Source organism: Dendrobates tinctorius, unplaced genomic scaffold (genome assembly GCF_039654945.1).
Source record: "Dendrobates tinctorius isolate UK_male_01 unplaced genomic scaffold, ASM3965494v1 ptg000249l, whole genome shotgun sequence".
NCBI classification, from domain to species: domain Eukaryota; kingdom Metazoa; phylum Chordata; class Amphibia; order Anura; family Dendrobatidae; genus Dendrobates; species Dendrobates tinctorius.
The window spans coordinates 3591964-3599828 of NW_027361916.1; the positions used below are offsets into that span (position 1 = coordinate 3591964).

Below are 7865 nucleotides of genomic sequence, written 5' to 3' on the forward strand. Positions count from 1 at the left end.
AGTGACTCAAATTGCCACCCGTTACAACCAAGGTAGGCAGAAGAGCATCTCTGAACGCACAGTGCGTCGAACTTTGAGGCAGATGGGCTACAGCAGCAGAAGACCACACTGGGTACCACTCCTCTCAGCTAAGAACAGGAAACTGAGGCTACAATTTGCACAAGCTCATCGAAATTGGACAGTAGAAGATTGGAAAAACGTTGCCTGGTCTGATGAGTCTCGATTTCTGCTGCGACATTCGGATGGTAGGGTCAGAATTTGGCGTAAACAACATGAAAGCATGGATCCATCCTGCCTTGTATCAACGGTTCAGGCTGGTGGTGGTGGTGTCATGGTGTGGGGAATTTTTTCTTGGCACTCTTTGGGCCCCTTGGTACCAATTGAGCATCGTTGCAACGCCACAGCCTACCTGAGTATTGTTGCTGACCATGTCCATCCCTTTATGACCACAATGTACCCAACATCTGATGGCTACTTTCAGCAGGATAATGCGCCATGTCATAAAGCTCGAATCATCTCAGATTGGTTTCTTGAACATGACAATGAGTTCACTGTACTCAAATGGCCTCCTCAGTCACCAGATCTCAATCCAATAGAGCATCTTTGGGATGTGGTGGAACGGGAGATTCGCATCAGGGATGTGCAGCTGACAAATCTGCGCCAACTGTGTGATGCCATCATGTCAATATGGTCCAAAATCTCTGAGGAATGCTTCCAGCACCTTGTTGAATCTCTGCCACGAAGAATTGAGGCAGTTCTGAAGGCAAAAGGGGGTCCAACCCCTTACTAGCATGGTGTACCTAATAAAGTGGCCAGTGAGTGTATGTATATATATATATATATATATATATATATATATATATATATAGGTCTGTTGTCCCTGGAAGACAGCTCCTGCTGATGAACACTAATAATGGTCCCTCCTCTAGATACCATTGATAAGATACATGGTGCTTCACGTCCAGCAGTTATGGTGAATAGCATATATTATTATGGGCAGTTGTTCTTTGAGATCGGTAGATTTAACATATGTCAAACTAAAAAGCGGGTCTGTAATATCCAGAAGTTTCAAAGGTCCCGGTTACAATTGATAACTTCCTTGTCAATTCCTGAACCTTAATGGTGTGAAAATTATATTTCCTCCTTATTAAAACCAAGCCAGGTATATATTGAGCCTAATATGAAAAACATACCCCTTTTTCTTTCCGTCCCAATTTTTTCTTTTCTTTTTTCCATAAATTCCTTGATATTCGTGATTTCTAGTTTTTTAACAGGACTTTGGGGGCCGATATGTCCTGGAACCCATGTTTCTCTCTGTGGCCCTGTTACACTGTGGTTCTGGTCTCCTGTCAATACTGTTTGTGAGCAGAATGGATTCCCACAATATTGAACTATGTTCACTTTCTGAACTCAGTAGGAGCGGATTCCCAGCTCTAACGCAGAATTCGGCTCATTCTGGTGGATCAAGGAAATGCTGTAGATATAGTATATCTTGACTTCAGCAAAGCATTTGACAAAGTGTCTCATACAATCCTTATTGAAAAAATGACTAAGTATGGAATGGACAAGGCAACTGTTAGGTGGATTCATAACTGGCTTAGTGATCGGACCCAAAGAGTGGTCGTAAATGGCTGCACATCCAGTTGGAAGAATGTCTCAAGTGGGGTACCACAGGGCTCTGTCCTGGGCCCTGTATTGTTCAACATCTTTATCAACGATTTAGATGAAGGAATTGAGGGTAAACTGATTAAATTTGCTGATGACACAAAGCTAGGAGGGATAGCTAATACTAGAGAAGAGAGAGAGAGGATTCAAAAAGATTTAAATAAACTGGAGAAGTGGGCAGCAACTAACAGAATGGTTTTTAACAGGGAGAAATGCAAAGTACTACATCTGGGCAATAAAAATGAAAAAAGCATATATAGAATGGGAGGAATAGGGCTAAGTGACAGCACATGTGAAAAAGACTTGGGTATACTAATAGATCACAGACTGAATATGAGTCAACAGTGTGATGCAGCAGCAAAAAAGGCAAATGCAATTCTAGGATGTATTAACAGAAGCATACAGTCTAGATCACGTGAAGTCATTATTTCCCTCTACTCCTCTTTGGTCAGACCTCATCTGGAATATTGTGTCCAGTTTTGGGCACCACATTTTAAAAAAGACATCAACAAACTGGAGCAAGTTCAGAAAAGAGCGACCAGAATGGTGACCGGTCTGCAAACCCTGTCTTATGAGGAAAGGTTGCAGGATTTGGGAATGTTTAGTTTGCAAAAGAGAAGACTGAGAGGAGACTTAATAGCTGTCTACAAATATCTAAAGGGCTGTCACATTGTAGAAGGATCAACTTTATTCTCATTTGCACAAGGAAAGACTAGAAGCAATGGGATGAAACTGAATGGGAAGAGACACAGATTAGATATTAGAAAAAACTTTTTGACAGTTAGAGTGATCAATGTGTGGAACAGGCTGCCACGAGAAGTGGTGAGTTCTCCTTCAATGGAAGTCTTCAAACAGAGGCTGGACAGACATCTGACTGGGATGATTTAGCGAATCCTGCTTTGAGCAGGGGGTTGGACCAGATGGCCCAGGAGGTCCCTTCCAACTCTACGATTCTATGATTCTATATTGCTGTAAAGTCACCGATTTTGTGACGTTGCAGCGATATTGCTAGCGATATCCCTGCATGTGATACTTACCTCCGACCGGCTCCCCCGCTGGTTATCACTGATCGCGCGAGAAGCTCCTGGTCCATTCCTCGTCGGCCACTTCCTGCTGGGCTTCCTGTGGCGCCCAGGGCGGGAGGACGCAGGATCGCCGCGTCTGACAGGTAAGTAGCGATCCCCGTCCCCAGCAATGTCGCTGGTGAGATCTGCCTGTGTAGCAGCTCACTAGCGACCACCTAGCGATGCACCAGCGATCCTGACCGCGTCATATCGCTAGTCGGGATCGCTGGTGCATCGCTAGGTGTAACGGTACCCTAAGTGTTACAATGAGTCACTTCTAACTGGCTAGATAGAAAAGTTGCAGACTCTGTAATCTCAGGATAAATTACCGTATTTTTCGGACTATAAGATGCAACGGACCATAAGAACACCCCAATTTTCAGTAGGAAAATAGGGGGAAAAAAAATAATGTGTCAAATGGGGGTCCGTCTTACAGTCCGAATTCAGCTTACCTGGGAAGGGATCTGGCACAGGTGAAGTAGTCACAGGGGTCATTCAGTGGTCCAGGCTCGTGCGGTGGCGGCTCTGTGCTAGGGCAGGTTGGTTGTGCTGAGGCAGCAGCGCTGAGGCAGGGGCAGCAGCAGCGCTGAGGCAGGGGCAGCAGCAGCGCTGAGGCAGGGGCAGCAGCAGCGCTGAGGCAGGGGCAGCAGCAGCGCTGAGGCAGGGGCAGCAGCAGCGCTGAGGCAGGGGCAGCAGCAGCGCTGAGGCAGGGGCAGCAGCAGCGCTGAGGCAGGGGCAGCAGCAGCGCTGGGGCAGGGGCAGCAGCAGCGCTGGGGCAGGGGCAGCAGCAGCGCTGGGGCAGGGGCAGCTGTGCTGGGGCAGGTGGGCTCTGTGGTGGTGGCAGCGGGCGGCGCTCTGCGGTGCGGTGGTGGCAGCGGGCTGTGCTCCGGTACAGGGACGGCGGCTCCGCCGCGATTTCTTCGCAGCCCGGAGGCCCCCGCACTTCCCTTGCTGGCCGCCGCCATGTTGCAGTGGCCTCCGGGAGCATGGACGCCGGAAAGAATCTGCCGCAGACCTCAAAATTTGAAATCTCATTTTCAAAAGTGAGAGCCGGCTAATGGTGCCAAAAATGAGAGCAATAGCTTTAACAACCGGTTCCACCGAACCGGGGAGAACCCGCTGAATCCCACCCCTGGCTGCGCCCCGAGGGCTCATAGTGCTGCGCTGTGTGGAGTGGGATTCGAACCCACGCCTCCACGTGGTGACTGCAGACGCTGAACACGCTCCCTGGTGCACAACAGCTTGCACCTCCAGGGACCAGTACTGCTGCTGTCAGGAGTGGGATTCGAACCCACGCCTCTACGGGAGACTGCCCCGAGGGCTCATAGTGCTGCGCTGTGTGGTGCGGGGTGGGCAGGGTCAGCGCTGCGCCCCCAGGGCTCATAGTGCTCCGCTGTGTGGTGCGGGGTGGGTGGGGTCAGCGCTGCGCCCCCAGGGCTTATAGCGCTGCGCTGTGTGGTGCGGCGTGGGCGGGGTCAGCGCTGCACCCCCAGGGCTCATAGTGCTCCGCTGTGTGGTGCGGGGTCATCTCCCATCTCCTCCCTGGCTCTGTGCTGCTGTGTAAGATCGCTTAGTGGTGGGGGAGGGGCGGCAGTGACTGGCCGGTGGGCAGGGTCACTGTGCTATGGGAACCAAGATCCGGCCTGCATAGAAGGTGGAAGAGGGAGGAGTCGTGTGACACGCCGAGCTGCCTGTGACTCATCCCCTGGCTCGGGGGGCGGAGTCAGCGCCGTGCAGCACACAAACAGTCTCACCCTGGCTTGCAGTACAGTGAGGCTGGGGGATGGGCGGCCGGGCTCTGTGTCACGTGGCTCCGAGCCCACCCCCTGCTTTCTCGGTCTAACTGCAGCAACAATGACGTCACCTGAGCGCCAGATTTGAACCTTGGAGCTGCCGGCCGGTAACTGTATGCCTGTATGGGGTCAGCTGTGGGGGGAGGCAGGGGGTCCCTGCAGAGTGTATGGGGTCAGCTGTGGGGGGCACTGCGGGTAGACAGGGGGTCCCTGCAGAGTGTATGGGGTCAGCTGTGGGGGGCACTGCGGGTAGACAGGGGGTCCCTGCAGAGTGTATGGGGTCAGCTGTGGGGGGCACTACGGGGGAGACAGGGGGTCCCTGCAGAGTGTATGGGGTCAGCTGTGGGGGGCACTGCGTGGGAGACAGGGGGTCCCTGCAGTGTTTGGGGTCAGCTGTGGGGGGCACTGCGTGGGAGACAGGGGGTCCCTGCAGGGGGAGGTGAGGACAGTGTATGGGCACAGCTGTGGGGGGCATGGCGGGGTACAGGCGTTCCCTGTGGGGTAGGGGAGGGTTAGGGGGGCTGTGTTGTCACTCTGCTGTGAACACTAATTATGAATGCAATATTTCCCTTATTAATTATTGTTTTTTTATTTCTCTGTCTCTCAGTAGGTAACACTTGGGGCAGTCGCCCGCTCTCTGTGTGTCTGCTGGCAATATACGCTCGTAGAAAAAGGGGTTAATGTACCAGTACAATTCATAGGACTTAATTTTTATTCTATGTCAAAATTCAATAATTTCCTTTTCCCTTTTTTTTCCAATAGGTAACAAGGCATCGTGGACACTAAACTGGCTCAAGAACTGGCGGGACAAGGACACCAAGTTTGCCTAATGGACGACATCGCTATGGAGGAACACAGCTCTCCGGCCACCATCATCATGTGGAGCAGCTAAGCCTCTTCATCCTCGGTTTGGGTAAGTGACAATCCATGTATGTATGGTCTAAGGAGCGGTCATGGCACATGTACATACATGTATGTGTAAACATGTATATACAGTCAGCTGTCATGGCACTCGGGAAGTCACACCAGGGGGCTGTGTGGCCCTGTAGGCCTCTACACCACCACACAGCCTCCCGCAACCCGCTCTACAGCACCACACAGCCTCCCGCAGCCCCGTCTACACCACCACACTTCCTCCTCCAGCCTCTGTCTCCCCCCTCCAGTCCCTGACGCCCCCCCCTCCAGCCTCCTTCCTAATTTAGAGCTTTTGGTTTTTTTTATCAGCATAAATTGTCATTTAAGAAACGATTGTCCATTCAAGAAGAGATTTGTGTTGGCAGATTATCCTAGGAAAGCGTGTTAGATGATAATAATCGTGCTGCCCATCTCACCCGACGAGCAAGCAGCACCAGGGTGGATAAAAATCTTGAATTTTTTAAAAAAATCAAAAATATCAGATTTTTTTGATTTAAATCAGATTTTTTTGATTTAAATCATTTGATTGCAGTTTTCATAATGTGATTTCAAACAAGTCCTTGGATATCCTTTTGACAGTATTTGCACTTTGCTCTTGCACCTTTCTTTCCAAGATCTGCTGCTGGCATCTCAACAAAATGAACCCAAATAGGGTCTCTCTTACGACCTGCTGCCATGGCTCACACAGATCACTTATGAAGTTTGATTGTTACTACAGCCTGAGCCAAGCACTGCTGATGTTACTACAGCCTGAGCCAAGTACTGCTGACTATCCAACAAGTTTGGGCACGTCAACTGAATGCAGGGAAAAAGAAACTAAACCAAAACTGAAACCAAGCTAGAAGTGTGGAATTAAAGGGGCAGTATGAACAAAATGTGGAGGCTATTAATAGTTTATACAATTAAGACATGCTGCTTTTAAACACCTACCTATTGCCATATAGTAAAACAAAAAAGATTTTTACTTACTTTGGGGTCCCCCCCTCACCCTGGCGTTAGATCGTTGCCCCTACTTTCGTCCGTGTAACTATGGGCGCACATGCACACTGCTCTCACTTCTCATTTTAATCGTGATTTATATTAAAAAAAAACCTTTTGATTTAAATCAGTGATTTAAATCATGATTAAAATCATGATTTAAATCGATCCGATTTAAATAGAAAAAAATCTTTTGATTTAAATCGTGATTTAAATCATGATTTAAATCGGCGTGATTTAAATCAATCCACCCTGAGCAGCACCCTTGTTCGTTGGGTGAATTGACCTTTTAAGGGAGCCCGACGTACTCACTAAATTGTCCCTATCCCTAAGTTTTTTTGGATGCAGATTGCTCTCACACGAGTGTTTTTTTGATTTGGAAAAGAAAGAAATGAGGATGGAGAATCAAAACTTTAAGGCTAAAAAATATACTCACACATATATACACCAACTGTATAGACACACATATAAATATTTATGGTGTATACATTAGGCTATAAGACCTGGAGACTGTTATTACACATGCTGCCACTAGGTTTATTTTCTTTTCTTTAAAAAAAAACAAAAAAAAAAAACTGTCGCTGTCAGGAGTGGGATTCGAACCCACGCCTCCACGTGGTGACTGCAGACGCTGAACACGCTCCCTGGTGCACAACAGCTTGCACCTCCAGGGACCAGTACTGCTGCTGTCAGGAGTGGGATTCGAACCCACGCCTCCACATGTGGTGACTGCAGACGGTTAACACGCTCCCTGGTGCGCAACAGCTTGCACCTCCAGGGACCAGTACTGCTGCTGTCAGGAGTGGGATTCGAACCCACGCCTCCACGGGAGACTGTTATTACACATGCTGCCACTAGGTTTCTTTTCTTTTCTTTAAAAAAAAAAAACAAAAAAAAAAAACTGTCGCTGTCAGGAGTGGGATTCGAACCCACGCCTCCACGTGGTGACTGCAGACGCTGAACACGCTCCCTGGTGCACAACAGCTTGCACCTCCAGGGACCAGTACTGCTGCTGTCAAGGAGTGGGATTTGAACCCACGCCTCCACATGTGGTGACTGCAGACGCTTAACACGCTCCCTGGTGCACAACAGCTTGCACCTCCAGGGACCAGTACTGCTGCTGTCAGGAGTGGGATTCGAACCCACGCCTCCACGGGAGACTGCAACCTGAACACAGTGCCTTAGACCACTAGGCCATCCTGACTGCTGACATTGACATGCTCCCTGGTGACACAAGAGTTTGCACCACCAGGGACTTCAGTACAGATCTGCTGTCCAAATCAGACATTGGGGCCCCTGGTGGGACTTCTGGCAAAGCCAGAGGGGACATTGGGATGTCATTTGAAAGCTAATTACCAGACTGAGGTGAGGGAGCAGTTTATGGGGCTGTGTGGTGCTCTGTTGGGCATTTGTGCACCCTCAAGCCTGCACCACAAGGACCACTTTTATC

General features: G+C 49.5%; 1 non-coding gene across 1 annotated transcript; it reads right to left on the reverse strand.

Annotated features, from left to right (window-relative positions):
* Positions 1-7536: 7536 nt before the first annotated feature.
* Positions 7537-7619, reverse strand: TRNAL-CAG (transfer RNA leucine (anticodon CAG)). The gene has a single exon. It is a non-coding gene; the product is annotated as a tRNA-Leu (tRNA).
* Between the last annotated feature and the right edge of the window lie 246 nt (positions 7620-7865).